Raw genomic sequence first — 26,670 nt, 5'->3', positions numbered from 1 at the left:
TGTGCATGTGGATTCATTCTCTAACTAGTGTGTGAGCACCATCCAATTAAACTTTAGGCCGTATAATGTATTGATCAATATTAGTAGCTTTGGAATCAGATGCTCCAAGGTATAAGTCACGATTTTGCTAATTTCTACCTAAGTCACCTTGGAAAAAATTTCAATTATTCTGAGACTCTCTTTTCTTAAGTTTACAATGGGGTAATGATTTTTATTTCATAAACTTCATATGAGAGGTACATTCGATAAAGTGTTAGTGTAATTGCTGAAGGTAAACTGTTTCACGTTAAAAAGAATAACTTTATTTTTGGCAGGGGATGGTGGCTCATGCCTGTAATCCCAGCAGATTGGGAGGCCGAGATGGGAGAATTACTTGAGCCCAGGAGCTCGAGGCCAGCCTGGGCAACATGGGGAGATCCTGTTTCTATAAAAAAATAACAAAAAAAAAAAAAAATTAGCCAGGTATGGTGGCATGTGCCTGTAGTCCCAGCTACTCAGGAGGCTGAGGTAGGAGGATCATTTGAACCCAGGAGGTCAAGTCTGCCGTGAACCATGTTCATACCACTGCACTCCAGCCTGGGCAACAGAGCTAAGACGCTATCTCAAAAAAAAAAAAAAAAAAGAATAGATTTTTAAAAACGTGCTTTAATAAACTAATTAGGTCATATCCATCTTACTAGAGCATGGCAGCTTTTGGAAGGTTTTTCATAATGGCTAGCTACAGAGCCAGATGCTGGAAGAACATTTGCATAGCTAGCATTTGTTCATTCATTCCTTTACTCCTGCATTCTTTAAACAGCCACTTGTTTGTGGAAACCAGCAGTCAGCCAGGCATAATGTTAGAAGTTAATCAAAACTGCACTTTAAAAAATAGAAAATTTTCTGCCAGAAATGAGGAGTGCAACTCAGAAACTGGTTATTTCTCAGTGTGGACCGTCTCACTGGGTTTAGAAAGAATGAGTAGACAGAGAAAGGAAATGTGGTAAAAGTTATCAACAGGTATAATAGAATTGCTTTATATATATTATCTTTGTTTATTGCTACAACAAGTCTGAAGGTCAATATAAACATCTTTATTTTACAAATGATGAAATTGGGGATTGGAGTTTCAATAACCTGTGCAATGTTACTGAGTTAACCAGTAAGCTGAGATTTGATGATGAAACTCTTGGCTCTAAGGAAGGGCTCCTTCCTCTCTTCTGTGTGGGTTTTCAATGTGTGTCACAGTTTCACAAAAAAAGATCCCAGGAATTTAAAAATTTCACCTCATTTTATATAATGAGAAAAATAAGTTCCAATAAAACCAATAGAGTTGCCCGACATCTCTAGCTAGCCATTAAAATTCCATAATGATGCTGCCATTCTGTGTAGAATAATTGCGTTGGTATATGATATCTGAAGAATAGTTTTGATCTTTAGATTGGGTTATACTCTAATTAATAAGCTGATTGTTGACCTCATTGTTTATATGTGCACGTAAGCCATTGTCAGCAGTCTTCATGCACGAAGGAAGAAGCAAAGGAGCTTCCTCTTGTATAAAACCCATGAGCCTCTCAGCCTCAGTCTGCACTAAAGACATCACACCTGCAAGCCTTTCTGAAAGGCAAGGGCAGGATCTGTCTGCACCTGACAAAGCTTTAAGTGGCCTGACCTTTATAAAGTAGAGCTTAACTTTCTCTTTCAACCTTTCCCTAAGAGGCCTTTTCTCTGGACTGGGAAGAATTATTCATTTGAAGGCTTAAGACTCCTATGGCCTCAACAGTAGTTAGGTTTTGAAATGTTTAAATATGAGCAAGAGGGACAGAGTGCTACTGGAATAGTCAGTCATTTGATGTTTGAAAAGGATACTGGAAGTTGTTTCTGGTCATGCTCCCCAGCTGCTAGTGTAACACTAGGCCAGCTCATCAGAGCATCTCTCCACTTAACCGGGCAATGACAGGGAGCCACTTTATCCGTAGGGATCATTTAGTGCTGTGTTCCTCCCTTCTGCCCTGACTGGAGAATTGCAACCCAGAAACTGGTTCTCTTGCAATGCAGACCATTTCCCTGGGTCTAAAGGGATGATTAGACAGCAAATATCCTATAATTTTGCAGTTACTGGCAAATTTCTTATTTGGAGAGTGTGATCAAGGTTAAGGACACCTAGCAAAGCGGCTGACACAGTTTCCCAAACTAGTATACTCATGAACAGATACTTCAACCAAAGATAGAGAACTCTACTGAAGCCTACCCACACGTTTATTTTGTTTCAAAAAGGAAATTTAGCCACTCGGTTGCAAAAGTTTGTCTTAGGTATCTCGTTTTGACTTGTTAGATACTTGCAGTGGTTTTTCAAGAAAAAAAGAAATGGTCTTTCTCGGAGATGAACAGCGGCTCAGAGCTCTGAAATAGCCATTTTCTTAGTTTCTACCCATAAAGGTTTAAAAAAATAATTAGACATAAGGCACCCTATTAGAATTGAATGAAAGCTAACTGTCTGACTAGTGAGTAATTGGTAGAAATGGGTGGGGGCAGCAACCATAAACCTTATTGCAAGATTTTGATTCTGTTTCCATTGTTTTTAAAGTGTGATATAAAACAATATATTGAGAAGAAGTGATTTTGCATATGCCCATGAACTGTAGAGCAATATTATACATCAAGGTACTAATTCACTTAACCAGCAAATGTTTTGCAGTATCCTACATAGCATGGTATTACGAGCATGGATTCTGGAGCCAAGCCCCCTATAATGGGTTCTTGGTCCTGCCACTGTAACCCTGGGCATGTTGCTTTGCATTGTTGCCACTTGGCCTCCTTACCTGTTATATGGGAAAGGAACAGGACCGTAATCACATGGGCTATAATAAGGATTAACTGGGTGTCCTAAGTCTCCCAGAGCTGCTATAAAAAGGTGCCACAGACCGGGTGGCTTAGAACAACACAAATGTATTCTCTCACAGTTCTGAGGGTAGAAATCAGAAATCAAGCGGTTGGCAAGGCCATGCTCCCTCCAAGCCCTCCAGGGGAGGATCATTCCCTGCCTCTTCCAGCTTCCGTGGTCCCAGGCATTCCTTGGCTTAAGGACGCTCATCACTCCAGTCTCTGCCTCCATCTTCCCTTGGTGTTTGCCCCTGTGTCTGTATCTTCTCTTGGTCATTCACTCTGAGTCTCTGTCTTATAAACACACTAATCATTTTGAATTAAGGGCATACCTTATTCCAATATGACCCCATCTTAAGTGATTACATTCACAACAACCATGTTTTCAAATAAGATTGCATCCTGAAGTTCAGGGGTTAAAACTCTAATAGATCTAATAGATCTTTTTAGGGGATATAATTCAACTCCTGTTTGTTAATATATGTACCTAATTACTAGCATGGTAAGCAGTCAATGACTGCTAGATACAACTGCTATGGTTATGCCTTGGACCCTTAGTTTAGGCAGTGCAAGTGTAGAAAGAGATGGTATGCAACTCTCAACCTAAGAAGTTTACATCACAGGACACATAATTAGGCTTTCTCTGCTAATTTCACAAAGGAGAGGGAACAATCTATAAAATGAAGAAAAAGAGTAAATTATCATCTCTTAGCTCTTATCATTATCAGGCATTATAAAAACATACGCTTGTATTTTTGAATACTAATTAGAAATGTTCTGAATTCCTTTCTCTTTGATTTCAGCCCCAGCACTTCTTGGACTGCTTTTGATCTTGGGCAAATCCTTTCTGTGTATGAGCCTGGTCCTCATTTCTGGGGTCCTCTTCAGTTCCGTCCAATGTTCTATGATGCTAGTATAACTTGTAGTGTGCACATATATATGTGTGTGTGTGTTTGTGTGTGTGTGTTGTATATTTCCAAGCTTTCTACAACATGTTAATGCTTTTGCCTTATCTTGTTTTCCTTACTATTTCTGTTCAAAACTTCCTTAAACTGCATTTGAGCAATTATAACCTACCTATATTTTCAATCTCAGTAAAAGTATGCCTGTACTAATGTTTGTATCTTGATGACTTCTATGAAAACAAATACCCTTTGAAAATAATTGCTTTTCTCCATTTACTACATAAATCCTAGCAGAGTAATTATAAGGCTGTTTTCAGTAAAAAAGAAAAAATAGACATAAAACTGGAAACTGCTAGTGTGATTTTTTTCCTGCATTCTTATAAGACAGATGCTATCTAAAGAACTGTGATTTCTACTTATGTGAATAAAATAATGCATTTTCTTTGATATATACTTGCATTTTATATCTCTTAGCTCAAAGGATATAATATTTCTATTTGAAAATCCTTAAGATGAAAACATAAATTGAGAAATCCAGCAAGATTGTTCTAAAGGCAAAATCAAAATGATGTGACTAAATTATTGCATAAATAGAAAGTTTCTATAATTCTCTATGTGGCAATTTAAAATTTATGTTACTTGGTTTTTCATCCAGGCCCAGGCCCTTGCTTCTACCTTCTCCCCCCTTTTTATTTCCTTTTAAAAATATGCTAGAAAAAAGCAATATGTTTGGAATGTCATTCCTTTTCTAAGAACTTATCAAGGGTTCTTTTGTATTATTTAAACAACCCTGGAAATTCATCTTCTCCAAAAAAGTGTCCTTAATTGAGTTAAATTTAATTGGTATTATTAACTACTTGCTGTATGCCAGGCAGCAAGCTGGGACACTGAAGATACAAAGAAGTGTAATATATGTCATAGTCTGTCCAGGCTGAAAGGAAAAAAAAAAAAAAAAAAACAAAGAGAAATAACAATAACACCTTTACTGACCTACTGCCCTGCTACAGTGTGCTATATGTAAAACTTCTCCACATTGTCCAATGCCTTAGACTCTTATTTAGTGTCTTTTAAGTGTTAGGATCCAGAGAAACCAAGAAGTAAATGATACTTCCGCAGTTATTAGGGATGAGCTATTTCTATACATAGACAATGAAAGACAAAATAAGAGGCCACTTTTCAAGTCCCTGAGAGGCACTACACACAGAAAATACGGCAGAATTTCAGAGATGAGAGGTGTCAGAGTGGGAGCCATTAATAGAGCAGAGCCTTGAAGGTCAAATTCTAGTTGGGGTACCATAGAAATTAGGAACTGGATACATCTTGGAACAAGAGTATTTAGTAAGGGGAAAAGGGTAGCACAGGTGCAACGTGGGAGAAACCCACAGGGAGCAATGGAGATTCTAGTTTGGCTCAGGCTGGAAGTTCATAAATAGGAGACAAGGTTTGAACTCCTGTGGGAGAAAACATAGATGAGGTAATGAACAGAAAAGAAGATCTGGTGATTTCTCACAATTCGTGATCTCTTTATATCAGTAAGAATGAGTTCAACCACATCTATCTATTAAATATTTACTAAGCACAATATATATAATATATATAATTATATATATTTATGTATAAATACACAGCTAATATAAAACTGCACTTTCTTAAAACATTTCTAAACAGAGAATATGGTCAGTGAAAATAAATGGACTTTTAGGACTGACAAGAATCGGTTCTAATCCTGGTTCAACCACTTCCTGGGTGTGTGATATTTGTGAAATTATCTAATGTTTCAAATACTACTTTCATTTTCTATTAAATGGGGAAGAGTTATTTCTCAATGAGTTACTGCCATTTGTGTAACTACTGGATCAGAGGGATGAGACATTACCCAAATACCCCCCAACAGTGAAACCCATGATTGCTATAAAAAATTCCATTGAGGAAAAAATATTTTAAAAGATTTGCAAGAAAAAAAAAGTTAAAATCACACACAATCACATTTAGAAGCCAACACTGTAATATTTTGTCCACATTTTTTCTTAACTCTATAATAAAATATGTTTTAAATGCTGCAGTGGAAGTTCATGGGTTGACAGAACATCCAGAGGTAAACTGTAAATTCCTGAGAGAGTAGATGATAAAAGAGGACTGTGTGTCTGCAACAGCAAAATAGGTAGCAGCCAGAGGCCAGATAATAGAAGGAAGGCTGAGAGAAGAAACCAATAAGAAGAACACAAAGAAAGCAGAATCCACATGTAGAACAGAGTTTGTGTAAAACACCAGAGGAAGAATTGTGGCACAGAAATGAGGAAAACGGGCAATAGTTGGGGCGATAACAGAGGCAGCTTCATTAACCATATTCAGCTGTTGTTTGAATCAGAAACCTAGCTTGTATTACTGAGACCTAAGCAGAAGACAACTTGATTTGGGGGCCTAGAAGGTAGAAAAATATGGAGTAGCAGGAAGAATAATCATTCAGAAAGAGCAGTTGTAGTGGTGTGTACCTGCAATCCCAGCAACTAGGAGGCTGAGGTAGGAAGATCGCTTGAGCCCAGAAGATCAAGGCCAGTTTGGGCAACATAGTGAGACCCCTGTCTCTAAAAAATAAAAAAATTAATAAAATAAAAAATACACCAGAGAAGGGCCCATGAACAAAAGTAAGGGTGATGGAATGAGTAGAAACAGTGTACAGTGTTTTCAGCCACACCGCATAATATAGATTAAGCATTTGGAACATCTCAACCCCTCATCATTAACCCTTTTTACTATTTAGGAAAAAAAAAGTGCAGCTCAATGCCAACATTTATTTTTACATAAACAACTCAAACTCTTTGGGGTTAAAGCAAATCTGACTGATTTTCAACGTGAAAATAAGATACAAAAACTGTTCTTGGAGCTATTTCTAAACAGAATTAACATCAGAATCGTTTGAATCATCAGAATCATCTATTCTGGAAAAATTGGATTCATCAAGTGAATCTTCGGCCAACAACTCTTCCAGAACGATGTTAACATCATGCGTAGGAATGCTGTTTTCTAGAATACGACATTTTCAGCAATTGAGAATTACTATATTTCGTAAGTGGAAATACCACTGCTAAAAACAGAATCCTATAAATAGAATGATGTCTTTTGTTTACAACGTTGATATACTAGAGCAATGCGAAAATGATAATAAAAGCGAGATATTTCTGGCAAAGTTGTCTTGGGGTAAACGCTGCAGCCCCAAGTGCCGTCAGAGAGTATTCTTGGGGCAAATGAGAAAATGGTTAATATTCCTGAATTTCCTCACGCTGTACAACTACATAGTCGCATACTTGCAGTGGACAGAGAGAGAGGGAGAGAGTGTTTCAGGCAGATAGTAATACTTATTGAGTAATTGTCATGTTCTAGGCACCTGACATAGTATACAGCAGTGCCTGGGTTGAATTATGTGCCTCCAAGAGATATGTTCAATTCCTAAACCCTTGATGAAGTTAAGATGAAGTCATGTTGGGTTGGGGTGAGTCCCAAATCCAATGACTGATGTTACTATAAGGAGCAAGAGATTTGGAGACCAACAGACAGGGAAGGCTGTGGGAAGACAGAAGCAGAGACTGGGGTGGTGAAGCTGCAGGCCACGGGGTGCCAAGGATCCCCAGATGCTAGAAAGAGGCAAGAAAGCGTTCTTCCTTGGAGCCTTCTGAGGGAGCATGGTTTGCTGACACCCGGATTTCTGACTTCAAGCCTCCAGAACTATGAAAGAATAAATTTCTGTTGTTTTAAGCCACCCAGTTTGTGGTCCTTTGTAATGGTAGCTCTAGTAGAGCTTGGATTTAATTGGTGGAGAAAGGGGCTTATTATTCCTAATAAGCCTATAAATGCTAAATACGCTATATAACTTACTTCTAGCAGTGGTGAGCATTTTGAAGAATAGTGTCACAAAGGTCTACCTGTACTGCTTTGATAGATCGTCCTGGGATAGCATGTCTGACAGGCAAGCAACTGTCAGATGAAAAAGCTTTCTAAAGGAAAGAATAAGTTCAAAGACGGAGAGCCTTGGAAAAGAAAGAGAAAGAATGAGGTTGGTGCATCTGTGGATCAAAAGATCAGTGTAGCTGGAGTGTGGTAAGGGAAGGTAGATGGAGATGGAGTTAGAAAGGAAATCTGGACCAGGCCACCAAGATCATGAAAAGGAGTTTGGAATCTGTATTAATTGCAATAGAATGGCATGGAAATGAGGAAGCAGAGAGATTTATGCCCTAGCAGATGATTTGGACTGCAATGTGGACAGTGTAATCAGGAGAACAAAAGAAAAACAGGAGGTCCGTGCAGAGCTATTGCAGTGGTGTAGGTGAGAAATTGTGGTGCTTGGTCTGGGACCGGTTTAGATGTGCCAATTGTGTTAGGCCATCCAGTGGGGATGTCTGTGGGTACTTACCCATATATGTCTAAGCTTGAGAAAGAAGGGGAAGAATTGGAGAAAAAAAATTGAGAGTCAATGATGTAGGGTTTATATTTAAGCCATGAGACCAGATGAGATTGTCAACTTCAGAACTTTCTTGTCTTTTAATTAGCAATTTACACATTCGTGCTAATAGCATGCAGGGAGAAGAGAAGAGTATGAATAGAATCAGGGCTTTCCTGCCGTGGCCTAGTAAATCAAGAAGAGTGAGAAAATGTGGCTGAGAAAGAGCTGGTGAGAACACAAGGAAAACAAACAAGGAGAGTGTAGGTGCAGGAATGGAAAGGAGTACTCGTTATGGGAGGTGGTGCTAACCAAGTAAATTGCTGCTGAAAAGTCGGGTGCTATTTCTGACCTTGGGAAGAGCAATTTACATAGTCTGGGGCTGTGAGTGCCTGATTGAAAGGATTGGAGAAAAGGAAGGGAGGCAAAGAAGCGGAACCAGTGGAAAGGCCTAAACTCAGGGACCTCATTCTAAAAACGGACTTTGGGAAGCTTTTGGAGAGGATAAATAACTGGTCAGAATTGCGAGATCAATTCTGGTGTGTCACTGGTTACACAGCTAGGGCCTGAGATGGGAACTGCTCTGTTGACTAATTTTTCCCCTTGTCTCTCAGTATTTGAGTAGTAACATGACAAGTCTGCTTGTTCTTACTGACTAAGCAAAGCCACTCAAGAATAACCTAACCTTTTACTTTATATTTCCCTACTTGATATAGGATTTGTGTAATTGTAGATTTTGTTCATTCTGTTAATATTGGCTACAGGGACAAACCCCTTTATGCAATGAGTACCTAGATCAGTGGTCTTGGGTAAATGCCGTGATTCAAAATTGCCACCAGCTCATGAAAAAAGATGAAGATTCTCACAAATACAAAATTATTTGAATTAGGAACAAAGTTTGCAGTGATGGCAACCTCTCATACCTCTCCTTATCCTCCCCCTGCTATTGTCAAGGAGGTGGTGGTATCCTCTCATGACTGTACGGAGCAAAGCAGGGGAAGATGATGAAATATTGCAGAAGGAGAGAAGATTTTCATAATTCACGTGACCCTCCATGACATGGACATCTTTGTGATGTTGTGTTGCTTGTTCCCAAGTTTCCCTTAGGTTTGCTAGGGATAAGAAGGCTCAAATCACTGCAAACTAGTTTGGCCATCAGAACTTCAGTAACCATGGCCATGCAGAAAGGTCCAACCTGGACACCAAAAACATTTACTTTCTGATTATAAAAGGTTTAAATCTTCATTACAGAATACCAATAGAAAACACAAAACATGTATTGCTATTTCCATGGACAAGTCACTGTTCTGACAGCTCTGTGTCTAATAATTTCAACAGCTCTGTGAGATGGGTGCTATAATAAACACCGTTTACAGGTACAAGAAGGAAGACATAGGAGTTAAGTAATTTACCTGCAATGGTTAATTCTGTGTATCAACTTGGCTGGGCTAAGGTTCCCAGATATGCAGTCAAACTTTATTTCTCCGACTGTGCTTTTAGATGAGATTAACATTTAAATGGGCGGACTTTAAGTAAAGCAAATTGTGCTCCATAATATGAGTGGGCCTCATCCAATCAGTTGAGGCTTGAAAAAAAAAATCCCTGGAGGAGGAAAGAAATCTGCCAGCACATTGCTTTCAGACTTAAACTGCATCATTGGCTCCTACCTATGTCTCCAGCCTACTGGTCCACCCTGCAAATTGTGGATTTGGCAGCCTCCATAGTTGTATGAGCCAAGTTCCTAAAATAAATCTTTCTATATATATACACAGACATCCTATTGGCTCTGTTCCTCTGGAGAACAGTGACTCAAGGTCATTGCTCAAGGTCACACAGCTAGAAAGGTAGTCTCTCTCTCTCTCCCCCGTCCCCTCTCTGTCTCTATCTCCCTATCTCTGTCACACACACACACACACACACACAACCCCAATTTTCCTTTGGGGGTCTACCCTCCCTCTTGTGTGCAGCTTTAGAGATTCTTGCCCTACTCTAGCTGAGAGTTTTCTTAGGATGCAATTTAAGCAAAAAAGCCTTCTTCCTGGAATGAATAAGGATGCAAATTGGTTGGAAGTGATTCATTCTGACAGTGCCAGACTTAAGACATCCACTGCCTCCTCCTCTTGAGACCTCTTCAGTGGTTCTGTTCCTGCTCTCCCTGAAGTTTTCCTTAAATTACATAAGCTGCTCTATGTTTCACCAATAAATTTATTTTTGCTTAAGTTTTATCAGAATATTCTATTCTTTTGTTGTTGTTACAACTAGGGAGCCATACATGACAGGAATATGTTAAGATTATTCTACATAATAAAGGATTCCCTGCAAACATGATTTGATAGTTTATTTAGCCAGTTTCCTAGCACTGGTCATTTATGTTTCCACATTTTCCATCCTTATACACCCCTCTCCAAACATCACTAAGCATACAAATGACAGATGAGGAGGATTACATTAATTTCCAACAGTTTTTTTTATCCTGCCCATTTATGCTTATGCAAGTCAACCCACTCCCTGAAATCCACCTCCTTCTTAATCCCTAGTAATCATAAGTGTTGTTACATGTGTTTTCAAAGCAGTCTGTTCTGGTCACATGCAGCATATCTCCTGTGTACCTCTCTCTACACTCTGGCTCCACCATGAGGAGGATCTCCTCTTAGGAAGCCCTGCTATCCCCACCATAGACGGTGCCTACTCTCAAAGCACCATTGTATACCACAAGTGTGTTAAATCTTCATGATCTCAAAGCCATCAGCTTGTGACCAGTTTGTCAGAGCAATCATGGCGTCCAAGCTGGAGTGAACACGCGGCACAAGTCTTGAAATGAAGATGCCCCATTTGCAATGCTTGGGTTCAGTCTCCTGAAGTTGAGCATGAACAGGATTCTTTTGTTTTTTGCCTATGACTCAGTTATTCTCAAGCTGAGGAGGGCATAATCTTAATAGAAAAGCTGCTTAAAATCTGCAGTGGAAGCTTGAGCTATTTGCTTTATGAAAAGTTGGTGTTGCATCACTCCAAAGCCACCTCCATCCAACTCAACTCCAACTAAGGGAAATGCCAGCCAACATATGCCATGCCATGTCATCTGCTCCCCCAGAACCAATCCCTTTCTCTTCCTCAAAATAAAGTTTATATTCCTATCAACACATTCAAAGAGATGCCAAAAGGTCAGACTTACAAGACTAGGAAAGAGCTAAACTTTGAGAAAATAAGAAGAGCAGTAAATTTTAAAATTTGTTTTATTGTATCCCAAAACTACCTGTACATAATTTAAATAGCCAAAGAGTGCAAATACAATTATAAAACAATAAGTGAAAATCAACTTTCACTTATTCACCACCTAGAAAGACAGCCAATTTTAATACCTTTTTTGGTATTTTTGGTATTTTTCTAGAGTTTCTTTATGCAAATACAAGTAAAATTATGTCTTTTCTCCACTTTTTTAATACAAAAAAGAGGACATTCCACATGGTACTTACCTCTTTGATTTTTCACTTAATAATCTATTCTTGAAGATCTTGCATATCAGTACGTGTTTTTATAGCTACATATCATTCCACTAAATGTATTAACTTTGTCATTGTTTATGTATTTCCTTTGTCATTTTTTTGTGGTTTCAAATCTTGTACCAGTATGCAAGTATATCTGTAACGTACATTGCCATTGAATCAATAAGTAATAGGTTACAGTGTATTTTTAAATGTAACTTTGATACAATAGTTCATATATAATGGTTGTGCTGATTATAATTATATGCTAATCAAATTTATATGAGGATCTGTTTCCCAATGACTTTGCCAAATTGAGTTATCAATGTTTTATATTTTTGCCAATCTTTCTATACATATATCTAATTATATATGTATATGTTATAAATCTTACATATGTATATATATACACAAACATATATACATATAATTTAAATCTTAATTTGCATCCATGAATAAGGCTGAAACATTTTTCATATTTTAAGTACTATTTATATTTCCTCTTCTGTAACCTAACTGCTGAGACACTTTGGTTTTTTATTAGATGTGGGCTTTTGCTTTTGTATTTCTAAGAGTTCTTCACTTATTAAGAATGTAAGTTCTTTGTGATGTTAACTGTAGATAGTATTTTCCAGTTTGTCTTTACCTTTAACTTGGCCTATAGTATTTTTATTTTACTTAAATCCTTTTTTTTTTTTTTTTTTTGCTTGTGTGTTTGCTTCTACTGTTATTGTTTTTTAATGGCCATTGATTATTTTCACATATTTTGAAATTTTGTGATTATAAATATTGCTATGTATCCTTTAAAATTTATTTTACTAGCATTTGGAAAGCCCCTTCTATCAGAAATAAACGTCCTTCAGTCTCAAAAATTTTGCTTGTATAATGTGTTAAAAATTTTTCATTTCTTCTATTTTCTTTCTGGAACACCTGTAATTCAAAAGAATATTTGCTGGGGAGATGACAGAAGAGATCCCCTAAATGCAGTGAGGGTGGGCTCCCAGGAGACAAAATACTTAGACCAACATCTAAACCAACTCCCTGTTTTCAGCCCCTACCTGCTCCCTGCATTTTATGGTGTGTGGCACCTCTAATTCCTGAGCCTTCTCAGGATTCTGCAGGTTAAACAGACTTGCAGTCCACCAGTATCACCCCGTATAGTCATTTAGGTTTCATCTTCCTAACACCTCACTAAGTCATTTACTGTTTCATCATCATCAACTTTCTCTCTTCACATACTATGTGTATCTGTAACATACATGAATTGGGGTTGCAGGTATCTCTAGGATTCATAGAATATGGGGTCTTTGTTTCAATTTCTTGATTTCTTCATTGTTTCTCAATGAGTTTTAGGAGGAAAAGGGAAAAGAAAGAGATCTCATTCCATGATGGTTGTTTTCTGCATGTCTGTTTAAGATATTCTTCCACGCTCAGAGAGAATTACATCAACTCTGGGGCAGTTTCCTTTTATGATGAACTGGTTTTAAACTTAGCTGTTAATATCAAAAGCTCTTAAAGCTTGTGTTTAAAATGCTAGCAGTAGATTTTAGTCAAAAAACTAATTTCTTCAAAGGAAAGTAGTCTCAATCATGTTACATTCTTTTACAATTGAATGTGGAAAGATAGCCAGTGTTCCCAAACAGGCATAGTAAAATAAGTTCCATGTACACAACAGCACTGAGGTGAGAAATTAAGTTGCATATGCATGATGGAAACTTATCTCTCCTGTTGCCACTGAAGAAGAAATGAAAAAAGATTTGTCTTAGAGTTTAAAAATCTTGGTCATAATTTTCTTTTTGGAATCAAGTAGTTTATTCCCAAGGAAATTATATCTACCTTGTAATAAGTATCATGCAAAGTAACTTATATGAATGTCCAATGTACTTCATTGGATAGCATATAAAAATTAAAACTAAGCCCCATAAACCACAAAATTAGCAGCAATAATCACTAATATGTAGCTCATTGTGGCTGCTTATACAAACTGCTTTCAGTTGTAAAATTAATACTGCACACCTAAATTTGGCATTTTTCCAGTTTTATATTGTTCAGTTCTATTAATAAAGAGAATTTTATCAGTCCTATTTGGAATTGTTTTGAAGATGACAATATAGACACTTTTGAGGTTGAACAGAATATTTTACGTCAATTCCCAAATACCACTAATAAGTAATTTGCTTTGCTCGAGGTTGCATACACTGAGACTGAATTATTCATTTGCACAAAGCGTAAAATAAGTAGCCCATTAAGGGATTTGACTCAGGTAAATTCAGAGCCTAATACATACATTAACCAATTCACCCTTCCTTAATAGATGTTACATTACTTAACAAACTGTAAGGTTTATTCACCCATTAACATTGATGGACTGTACATGCGTAATTCCCTGTAGCATTTATAGAAGCTGTTCAGGATAATCCCCCACACCAGCAGTGAGAATAACAGACTTTGAAATATGCTAAACTAAAAGTTCACATGAGTATTTAATCTGTAATCCTCCTCCTAGCTCATCACATTTTCCTGCCTGCTTTCAGATAAGAGATCTTGTGACTGAAGTGGGTGGGTATAATAAAGAAAGTTAAGAGAAGTTAGAAAATGTACAAGAATGGGGTTTCAAAGCAACATTTCCCAGTTTAAATAAGATAGGATTAAGACAGCAACAAATTGTTTTGTGCAATTTGAATACTACTCGACCTCATACATCTACTTTGGGGGAAGATTTGAAGGTGATGGACCAAGGACAGACGATGCTTTTCTGTGTGAGCTTAAAGAATGCTTGATGGCTGCTAACTGCAGCTGTGTTTAAGCTCAGAATTGGTCTATTTGGGGGCTGGAATCAAACTGGAATGAAAAGCCAGGCAGCTGAGTGTAGTCATCAAAACTGACCAGACAGTTTCAGAATTGTGAACGATAGGGTCTTGATCTGATGACCCAGATCACATGAGAAAGGGGCCAGATGGATGTCTAAGGGTTATTTTCTTGTTGTTGTTGTTTTGGAATAGGAAGGCAACGGTCTAGGACTATGAGCTAAATGGTATCCAGTGGAACGTCTGAATTCTAATTTATAATTTTTAGTCATTTTCTGGCAGTTCTTATAACAATGGTAATAATCACATTCTAAGGATTAAATTTGATTAGATTTTGGAGAGGGCAGGTATTTTTCAATCTAGTACAACTTTTTGCTCTTAACAATGATAAAGCTCCCTGAGTGTAAGGCAGACAGGAAGGTAATAAGAAAAGTAGAAACTTTACTAGAAATAGTCTGATAAGAATGTAGACAGGCAGCAGCATCCAGTAATTGTCCTAGTGGTCAAGACCTTATCAAAACTTGTAACAGTACACAAGAGAAGGTTTAAAAATAACATTTATGGGCAGAGCAAGGGCTGTCAGCTCTGTGAGAAGAAAGGGCAGCTAAATCTGGAAAGACATCTGGATCTGGAAAGGACAGTGCTTGAGGGAAAATGAGAGAGGAAGAGAGAGGGGTGGCGGGGTTTCAGGTTTCAGTTCTCTCAGGGAATATTGTCAGCCCACAGTGAAAGCCACTGCAAATAACATTAATTATTGTGAAGGGTTGCAAGCCTCCTCAAATATAAGATAGTCTAGAATGTAAACTAACTTTGTGAAAATAGTGTACATGCTATAGCATTCCACAGAACAGTCAAACAAACTTAAGAAAGTCACCTCAAGCCTAAACAAATATGATATTTGGAAATCAAATCATCTAACATGCTTCATAACACCTCCTCAATCTTCAGTAGCATAACCTTACTTATAAAATTTAGAATTCATATACATGTATGTTCATGTATTCTAGTTTATATCTATTATAAGATACAGATAGGTAGGTAGATTCTATCCTACACCTGACTATCTCTGTATTCTATTGTGTGTGTGTGTGTGTATGTGTGTGCTCTTGTTCTAGCCTCAGAAAAAGAGAGATGACTTTTCCTCATAAAATAACACTTGGGGCAGTTTGTTAATACAGTTATTAAAATATAATGTGTGTGGGACTTTTTTCAGGACAAATAAGTTTATTTTATCAAATTGTTCCTATGTTTTATTTGTTAAGTATCTTCCTAGTTTTCTATCTTCATACATTCTCTCAAATTTTCCTAAGGCCTGCCTATGCTACTCTATCACTGGGAAGTAATTACAAAATAATAAATAGATTAATTATAGTATGAATAATACATGTAATAAATTATAAAAATAAACTGAAAGAATATTCTAAAATTTAAAATACCACTTTTTGCCTGGGAATAGATATTTTAAAATATAGAAATAAATATAAATCCCTAATAAACAAGAGTTCTTCCACAGGGACAAGTAACTATTAATTAATGGTTCAGTATTTGAACTCCACATCAGACATAAGTGAGAACATTCCAGTCTCATGTCTAAATGTCTCTAATGAAATATGTATTTATAATATACATTTACATACCTCAATATATTTTTGAAAAGTTTTCAAATATTTCTCCATCTTTAATCTTCAGAACAACCCCATTATGCAGGAAGGAAAATCATTACTGTCTCAAATTTTACGGGTGAGAAATCAGAGGTCAGAGAGGTTAAATGATTTGCTAAAGGTTACAAAGTCAGTCTGTGGAAAGAACGGGTGTAATAATTAGTGTCTCCTGAGTCCCTGCTTTCTAAATGTGAATGTCACTCTCTCATTAATAAAGAAAGCTTGTGTTCCAAAATTGCTATATTCACACAGAACACATTTAATTTTTTGTGAGGCTAATTTATATTCATCTAGCCATTTTACTTGTGTATCCTACTTGATTTATATTTGTGCAGAAGGCATTATTTTCATTTTATAATTTGGGAGATTGAGGTCCAAGGAAGTTGAATGTTTTGCTAAAATCTTGCAAATAGAGCATATAGCACATAATATTTACTTTCTTTTTTGTTAGAAAGAAATAAACACACCATATAGGTAGAGATATATAATTACTAAAATTGAGCTATTGTTCCCAAAGTTAATAATAGATTCTTCGCATCCTCCTATTCTATCATCTTTGGTATTTCCTTTATTCCTTACACTTGTTACCTCATGATCTGACAGTGGTGGCTGCTGCTCCAAGCATCATGGCAGCATTTGAAGGCAGGAGATGGAGAAGGGGGTTGGTGAAGAAGGCTGGCAGGGGCGTCGAAAATCAGCGCTCCCTCATGTTGCTCAGGAAGAAAGTAAATATTTTCTAGAAACTTCCATAAGACATCTACTAAGATCTGTTTGGCCAGAAAATCATCTCGAGACCACCTCCTACTGCAATGGAGGTGTGAAAGATGAATATCTTAGTCTGTTTGTGCTACTATAACAGACTCTCCAAGATTAGGTATTTTTTTAGGTTGGTACAAAAATGATTGCAGTTTTTGCCATTAAAAGTAATGGCAAAAAAAACTTTTAATGGCAAAAACTGTGAGTACTTTTGCACAAACCTAATATAAAAAAGAGAAATTTATTTTCTCACAGTTCTGGAAGGTAGGAAGTCAAAGACCAAGGCATTGGCAGGTTCCGTTGTCTGATGGGGTTGCAGTCTCTGTTTTCAAGATGCCACTTTGAAAGCTACATCCTCCAGAGGAGAGGAACACTGTCCCTCACATAGCAGAAGGCAGAAGAACAAACATGAATGAACTCCCTTGTCAAGCCGTTTTATAAGGGAGTTAATTCTTTCATGAGGTCATGACTTAAATATTTCTCATTAGAGTCCATCTCTCAACAATTTTGCATTGAAGATTAAGTTCCCAGCACATGAATTTTTGGGGACACATCATACCCTAAAAGCATCCCATTTTTGTCCCCAATTACATATTAGCAGATAAGCAAGGAAAATGAGGTTGGGAATGGTGTCTGGGTTCAGCATTCATTCTCCCTTTTCTCATCCCTCACATTTGTCCTGAGTGATTTCCTAGCAAGACATGCCTTGGCTCTTTAGAAAATATTTCCTTCCTTCACACAGTCTCAGACTTCATTGGCTAAAACTCTTCTCCATTTGACAGACTGCGGTACTCCCTGTCAGTGAGATACCACCAGGCCACCAAGGACAAGAGGCCCCCAAGTTTTCCTCCCAGACACTTTACAGAGGGCACAGAGATGCTCATCCAAATTAAATTCCCACAGTATGCAATATGGACCATTAATGGAGATGCCTAAAGGGATTATGAAAAAGGCCCTTGAGCTCCATAAGGAATTCAAATGCAGCCAACATCCACTGTAGCTGTCATGGACCTAGTGCATTGAGGCACAAACATCACAGCAGTGCCAAAGAGCAAAGCTGAAGTCAGCAGGGTGCTCTAACACCCTAAAATAGAAAATACTAGGCAATAATGTCTTCCCAGTTGGGGACACCCTTTCTCCCTGAACTGAATTTATGCTGAGAGTTAGCTCTTTCAGTCTTATAGTAGACTATAAATGTGCTTTCACCACCCCACCACAGATCAGCGCCTGTGCAAGAGAGACTGAGAAAACGAGAGATTAGTGAGAGCTACAGCAGACCGTATAAAAGACGACATTTCCAGAATAATAAGTAGTGGATATTTGCCAAAGTACTTAGAAGTCAAATAGACCTCTTTGATCTCATTATTCAATTAACAATTATTTAGTGCTTTCTATCTGCCAGGGAGTGATTCATAATTGAATTATACATAATCTCTGCACTTAAAAAGGTTAGTCTGATAGGAAAGATACATACATACATAAAAAAAAAAAAAAACTCTTATTTGATCCTCACAATGATCTTCAACCCTGAGATTTGAGAAGGTGATGTTTGGGTAGACTGAGTAAAAGCTGAGAATACAAAACCAACCCTTCGGCTTCCTTTGCCAGTGGAGCAAGCTGAACTGGTAAGTCTTCCAAACACCAGCTTCCCCTTATTTGAAAACACTGTAATAACCTCTTTTGGGCCATCATCTTGCAGGTGGATGCTTAATCTTCTTATGACTCACATGTCCACCCCATTTTGGAACCATACTAGGGATTAAATTTCAGAATGCTTCAGCAGAGGAAGTTCAAATACTTATCTGGGAAAAATAGATTATATAGCAAGAGAATTGCAAACTTTTATTAACTTATATTATTTTATTAATATTGGTATAAACCCAGAATATATGGACGGAAATGAATCCTGGGGCAATTAGAACCAGGAGGACAGAATATTTACTGGTCAAATTTGTTTGACTTATCAGACCACTTATCAGAGGTTCTGGATTTAATGTTTTGGCAGATGGAGCTATTTGTGGCAGATTGATTAGTTGGTTGACTAAAACTGACTTATCAGTGGGTTAAATTTAATGAGGTTGAGATGCCAGATCACTCCTGGCATAATATAGACAAAGGAGGAAATCTAAAGGTTTAGGGAGAGAGGAATGTAGGAGTAGATATATTATGCCAATTCACCCCTGCTTACATACACACATACAGTTCCTAGAGGGCCCAGAGTACACTCCCTTCATCAATGAATTGGGAAACATATTAGTAAAGGAACACAAGCATTTCTGGGATGCCTGTTCTCTGCAGGCCAGGTGTGATGGTGATAGCTAAGCTAAGAGTAATTTTGCTAGTGAGATTGTTCTCTGAATAGCAGAGAACAAGAAACAGAGCTTATCCAAAGATAAGATAGATATAGCAGGGACAAAATGGTGTTTATAATGATTTAACATGTAAGAATTGTTGATGCCAGCTAACTGATCAGAAGCCCTAGAAATAAAGTGGATGAAGAACCTACTAAATGCTGATATATAAATCAAGCCTGGTAGCCATAAAACTGAATGTGTAAATACTTACTAAATAACAAGCAGACCTGTTTTCATTTCAGCTCTGCCATCTGTTGGTGGTGGTAGTATCTCTGGTGGCAGAGCGAAAATGAAAACTTAGGTCTGATTGTCAGTGGTATTACCCTGGACAAGTCATTTAGCTTGAAAGTTGGGAGTTTAAATAACTAACAGAGAATTTAGCTCTAAATTCTCTGCTTCATGTGTCTCTATGTGAAATAAAATGCCTTTCATTCCTGTGCTTTATGCCCACATATTCAGTTACTCCTTAAAAGGCACTTACCCATTAATGTTTGTTGGTTTAGTTGTTTTTAGGCCAATCACTAGCAATCTTCCCTCCCACTCCAGTCCTGTGCTTGATAGGCATGTTTAGAACCATACTTTTTTACTGTCTTAACCTCAGGTAGGTGATACAATTTGAATATTTGTCCCCTTCATATTTCATATTGAAATTTGATCCCCAGTGTTAGGCATGGGGCCTGGTGGGAGGTGTTTGGGTCATGACGGTGGGTTCCTCACAAACAGTTTTGTGCTGATCTTGTGGTAATGGATGAGTTCTCCCTCTACTAATTCCCAGGAGAGAGTGACAGTTAAAAACAGCCTTGGGCCAGGCACAGTGGCTCATGCCTGTAATCCCAGCACTTTGGGAGGCCAAGGCAGGTGGATCACAAGGTCAGGAGATCAAGACCATCCTGGCTAACACAGTGAAACCCCGTCTCTACTAAAAATACAAAAAAATTAGCTGGGCGTGGTGGCAGATACCTGTAGTCCCAGCTACTAGGGAGGCTGAGGCAGGAGAATGGCTTGAACCTGAGAGGTGGAGCTTGCAGTGAGCCAAGATTGGGCCACTGTACTCCAACCTGGGTGACACGGTGAGACTCCATCTCAAAAAAAAAAAAAAAAAAAAAAAAAACACAGCCTTTGCACCTCCTCCCTGGTCTTCCTCCCTCATATGATACACCAGCTCCTCTTTTGAATTCCACCACGAATGTAAAACAGAAGCTTCCTGAGCCCCTCCCCGGAGTGGATGCTGAAACCATACTTCTTATACAGCCTGCAGACCTGCGAGGCAAATAAACCTCTTTTCTTTGTAAATTACCCAGCCTCAGGTATTCCTTTATAGCAACAAATAACAGACTAAGACAGTAGTTATGCATGGTGGTTTGTTCTTTTTGTCAATCTCATCATGACCCCTGTGATCACATTCTTGGCTGACTTTTCCTGAGTGCAAATTTGCTTCGGGAATGACTCAGAGGGTCATGGTGGCTGCGCCTCCTCAACCAGTTCTCCTTCTCAGTTCCCCTTGAAACTGCAATGACCTGTGGTTTCTCTGACTAGAATTTCCATTCAGTGTCTAAATCTTTGCTCCTAACACTATAAAAGTATGTTCTACTAGCGTTGCATGGGTTAGTATAATAATAATTTACAATTTTTCCCTGCTTTCAAATGATGTATGGAGGATTTCCTGAATGAACAGTGACTGTAATTGCTGAGGATATTGAGCTTTATCAGCCAATTACTGAGCACAGATGATTGCTTTCAAGTATTCCTCACAGCATACTTGAAATAAAAAGCAACTGGCCCAGTTATGTCAGTGAATTTCACTGCTTCCACCCATGGGCTTGAGGGGGAGAGGCAGCAAAAAGCCTTTGCACTGGAGAAGATAAATTCAGCACGAACAGCCTCTGCCTTCCTATTCCTATTCCGTATGACCAGCATTTTCACAGAACCTCCGGGGCTGGTGCTTTCTGCTCTGTTATAATCCATTTCTTTAATGGCAATGTCAGGCAAAGGTCTTAGTAAGGAAGGCTTCAGCTTGAGCTCTTTAAAAGGACAAAAACAACAAACACTTTTCAGAAAAAGAAGAAAATAATCTCATTTTCATTCTTTTTTATTGCTGTTGTTCTCAGTTTTATTTCCTTCTCTTTATTCCTATAGTAAGAATAATATGAAGGTGTTTTTCCCCCCTTTAATACCAGGTCTTGACAGTTGAATAATTCTTCATGTTTGCTGTAGAGCTTTCTCTTGTGCTGTTGATGTAGTTAATCATTCATCTATAGTCTGGTTTTAACTCCTATAAGCATAGCAACTGAAATCAGTAGATCTTGTATTTTATTACTGTCTAGACATGTATCATGCTAGTCAGCTTATCCTTTGATCTTAGAACATCCTGGAAAATATGAAACTAGAGGAGGCAATAGGAGAGATGAATGAGGAAATATGTCCTTAAAAAGAAGTTCATTAATCAAAATCCAATCATCTAAAGGCTGGATATTGTAAGCAAAACCTCATTTTTGGGGAGGAAACAGCAGATATCAACCCATATTAGATGCTCAGATGTCTAGAAGGCCTGTCTATAAGGGGGGGGGATAAAATTCACAGTAAGTGTAATTAGATGAGAATAATATGTTTACCAGGGACTCTCGAGAAGATGACTCTGGGTTGTTGGAAAGAATGTTCTAGAGGCACTTGAGATGGAGGTAAGATCCTCAAGATGCCTGCTCAAGTTATTTTCAAAATCGCAATTACTTTTGCGCCAATGTAATAAGAGTTGAGGTTTAGCAAACTGTTTTGAAGAGAGTATGATCAGCAATTCCCTCCCTCCAAGTGGGCATGCAAAATTTGGGGCCAGAGACAAACTGCTGATAAAGTAGTAGAAAGCACTGTCACCAGAAGACTTCCTTTTCTCTAGCTTCCCTTCAACTCTGTTAGAGATCTTCATAAAACATATGTTGAAAAATACAGAAAAATGGTACCTATTGGAAGGTGGAGGCTGGGAAGAGAGGATCAAGAAAAATAACTAATGGGTACTGGGCTTAATACCTGGGTGACAAAGTAATATGTACAACAAACCCCCATGACACAAGTTTATCTATGTAAAAAACCTGCACATGTACCCCTGAACTTAAAAGTTTAAACAAAATAAAAAACAATATAGAAAAATACAGAAAGAATATAAACTTGAAGAGAACCAAACTGCAGGCCTACCAGTAGCTCCGCTGGTTTAGCCTTCAATCATTTTCATTGATTGAAGGAAAATCTATATTTCAACACAGGGCCAATAAGAACAGTTCCATTTTAAAAGAATAGTTTAAAGGAACATAAGAAGTCTATTTCTGATGTGTAAACCTTTTGATTATGTATGTGTGTTTACATCATCACAGCCTTGCATGTTCCATCCATGCACAGATCTCCCATTTTCCCTTTGAAGTCAAGCTTTTTTAAAGAGCTGTGTCTGGTATGTTCCTGCATCCTCTCCTCCTATTTACTCCTCAGTTAACCCAGGTAAGAGGCTTTCATCCCATTAATCTTTTGAAACTCTCTGGAAAGAGTGATCAGTCATCTTCAAATTGCCAAACGCAAAGGATATTTCCTAATCACGTGCAGCCCCATTAGCAGTAGCTTAATGTCTATCAGATTATTAAAGAACACATAGAAGATCACAAACTCCAGCAATATAAGTTTATTCAAGAATCCACTATTGCCAATAAAATGAACTTTGTCCTGAATTGGACAATAGGGTTCATCTTTTCATCAAGACATGGCCTTTACTCAACTTCAGGATGTCAACAAGTACATAGCACCTCACCTTGAATATGACAGGGGGAGTCATTTCTCCTGCCAACAAGAAAAGAATCAATTTCAAATCTGGCATTAGAAATTCAAATAACAGGAATAGGAGCAAAGACGGCCGAATAGGAACAGCTCCAGTCTACAGCTCCCAGCGTGAACAACGCAGAAGACGGGTGATTTCTGCATTTCCAACTGAGGTACCAGGTTCATCTTACTGGGGAGTGTCGGACAGTGGGTCCAGGACAGTGGGTGCAGTGCACCAAGTGTGAGCCAAAGCAGGGCGAGGCACTGCCTCACCCGGGTAGCACAAGGGGTCAGGGAATTGCCTTTCCTAGTCAAAGAAAGGGGTGACAGATGGCACCTAGAAAATCAGGTCACTCCCACCCTAATACTGTGCTTTTCCAACAGTCTTAGCAAACGGCACACCAGGAGATTATATCCCGCGCCTGGCTTGGAGGGTCCTATGCCCATGGAGCCTCGCTTATTGCTAGCACAGCAGTCTGAGATCAAACTGCAAGGCGGCAGTGAGGCTGGGGGAGGGGCACCCACCATTGCCAAGGCTTGAGTAGGTAAACAAAGCAGCCCGGAAGCTCAAACTGGGTGGAGCCCACCGCAGCTCAAGGAGGCCTGCCTGCCTCTGTAGACTCCACCTCTGGGGGCAGGGCATTGCCAAACAAAAGGCAGCAGAATCCTCTGCAGACTTAAATGTCCCTGTCTGACAGCTATGAAGAGAGTAGTGGTTCTCCCAGCATGCAGCTGGAGATCTGACAATGGACAGACTGCCTCAAGTGGGTACCTGACCCCCAAGTAGCCTAACTGGGAGGCACCCCCCAGTAGGGGCAGACTGACACCTCGCAAGGCCAGGTACTCCTCTGAGACAAAACTTCCAAAGGAATGATCAGGCAGCAACATTTGCTGTTCACCAATATCCGCTGTTCTGCAGCCTCCGCTGCTGATACCCAGGCAAACAGGGTCTGGAGTGGACCTCCAGCAAACTCCAACAGACCTGCAGCTGAGGGTTCTGACTCTTAGAAGGAAACTAACAAACAGAAAGGACATCCACACCAAAACCCCATCTGTACATCATCAAAGACCAAAGGTAGATAAAACAACAAAGATGGGGAAAAAACAGAGCAGAAAAACTGGAAACTCTAAAATTCAGAGTGCCTCTCCTCCTCCAAAGGAACACTGCTCCTCACCAGCAATGGAACAAAGCTGGACAGAGAATGACTTTGACAAGTTGAGAGAAGAAGGCTTCAGATGATCAAATTACTCTGAGCTAAAGGAGGAAGTTCGAACCCATGGCAAAGAAGTTAAAAACCTTGAAAAAAAATTAAACAAATGGCTAACTAGAATAACCAATGCAGAGAAGTCCTTAAAGGACTTGATGGAGCTGAAAACCAAGGCACGAGAACTACGTGATGAACGTACAAGCCTCAGTAGCCAATTTGATCAACTCGAAGAAAAGGCATCAGTGATGGAAGATGAAATGAATGAAATGAAGTGAGAAGAGAAGTTTAGAGAAAAAATAATAAAAATAAACAAACAAAGCCTCCAAGAAATATGGGACTATGTGAAAAGACCAAATCTACGTCTGATTGGTGTACCTGAAAGTGACGGGGAGAATGGAACCAAGCTGATCCTGGATATTATCCAGGAGAACTTCCCCAATCTAGCAAGGCAGGCCAACATTCAGATTCAGGAAATACAGAGAATGCCACAAAGATACTCCTCGAGAAGAGCAACTCCAAGACACATAATTGTCAGATTCACCAAAGTTGAAATGAAGGAAAAAATATTAAGGGCAGCCAGAGAGAAAGGTCGGGTTACCCACAAAGGGAAGCCCATCAGACTAACAGCAGATCTCTTGACAGAAACTCTACAAGCCAGAAGAGAGTGGGGGCCAATATTCAACATTCTTAAAGAAAAGAATTTTCAACCCAGAATTTCATATCCAGCCAAACTAAGCTTCATAAGTGAAGGAGAAATAAAATACCTTACAGACAAGCAAATGCTGAGAGATTTTGTCACCACCAAGCCTGCCCTAAAAGAGCTCCTGAAGGAAGCACTAAACATGGAAAGGTACACTGCAAAAACATGCCAAATCGTAAAGACCTTTGAGGCTAGGAAGAAACTGCATCGACTAATGAGCAAAATTACCAGCTAACATCATAATGACAGATCAAATTCACACATAAAAATATTAACCTTAAATGTAAATGGGCTAAATGTTCCAATTAAAAGACACAGACTGGCAAATTGGATAAAGAGTCAAGACCCATCAGTGTGCTGTATTCAGGAAACCCATCTCACATGCAGAGACACACATAGGCTCAAAATAAAGGGATGGAGGAAGATCTACCAAACAAATGGAAAACAAGAAAAGGCAGAGGTTGCAATCCTAGTCTCTGATAAAACAGACTTTAAACCAACAAAGATCAAAAGAGACGAAGAAGGTCATTACATAACAGTAAAGGGATCAATTCAACAAGAAGAGCTAACTATCCTAAATATATATGCACCCAATACAAGAGCACCCAGATTCATACTGCAAGTCCTTAGAGATCTAGAAAGAGACTTACACTACCATACAATAATAATGGGAGACTTTAACACCCCACTGTCAACATTAGACACATCAATGAGACAGAAAGTTAACAAGGATATCCAGGAATTAATTCAGCTCTGCACCAAGTGGACCTAATAGACATCTACAGAACTCTCCACCCCAAATCAACAGAATATACATTCTTCTCGGCACCACACCACACTTATCCAAAATTGACCACATAGTTGGAAGTAAAGCACTCCTCAGCAAATGTAAAAGAACAGAAATTATAACAAACTGTCTCTCAGATCACAGTGTAATCAAACTAGAACTCAGGATTAAGACTGTCACTCAAAATCACTAAACTACATGGAAACTGAACAATCTGCTCCTGAATGACTACTGGGTACATAATGAAATGAAGACAGAAATAAAGATGTTCTTTCAAACCAATGAGAACAAAGACACAACATACCAGAATCTCTGGGACACATTCAAAGCAGTGTGTAGAGGGAAATTTATAGCACTAACTGCCCACAAGAAAAAGCAGGAAAGATCCAAAATTGACACCCTCACGTCACAATGAAAAGAACTAGAAAAGCAAGAGCAAACACATTCAAAAGCTAGCAGAAGGCAAGAAATAACTAAGATCAGAGCAGAACTGAAGGAAATAGAGACACAAAAACCCTTCAAAAAAATCAATGAATCCAGGAGCTGGTTTTTTGAAAAGATCAACAAAATTGATAGACAGCTAGCAAGACTAATAAGAAAAGAGAGAAGAATCAAATAGATCCAATAAAAAATGTTAAAGGGGATATCACCACCGATCCCACAGAAATACAAACTACCATCAGAGAATACTATAAACACCTCTACACAAATAAACTAGAAAATCTAGAAGAAATGGATAAATTCCTCAACACATACACCCTCCCAAGACTAAACCAGAAAGAAGTTGAATCTCTGAATAGACCAATAACAGGAGCTGAAATTGTGGCAATAATCAATAGCTTACCAACCAAAAAAATTCCAGGACCAGATGGATTCACAGCCGAATTCTACCAGAGGTACAAGGAGGAACTGGTACCA

The 26,670-nt window shown here is 38.5% G+C and overlaps 1 long non-coding RNA gene across 1 annotated transcript in view; it reads right to left on the bottom strand.

The window, feature by feature from the left end:
- Positions 1-26,670, bottom strand: part of LOC129019066 (uncharacterized) — a 333,700-nt gene that overhangs the window by 166,329 nt on the left and 140,701 nt on the right. The window contains exon 3 of the long non-coding RNA XR_008495495.2: positions 6,260-6,352. This is a non-coding gene — a long non-coding RNA (uncharacterized LOC129019066). The remainder of the gene's footprint in view (positions 1-6,259; positions 6,353-26,670) is intronic.

Source organism: Pongo pygmaeus, chromosome 17, assembly GCF_028885625.2.
Source record: "Pongo pygmaeus isolate AG05252 chromosome 17, NHGRI_mPonPyg2-v2.0_pri, whole genome shotgun sequence".
Classification (NCBI taxonomy): domain Eukaryota; kingdom Metazoa; phylum Chordata; class Mammalia; order Primates; family Hominidae; genus Pongo; species Pongo pygmaeus.
The sequence above is the reverse complement of the archived record's forward strand: the minus strand, read 5'-3'. Positions and strand labels throughout refer to the sequence as shown.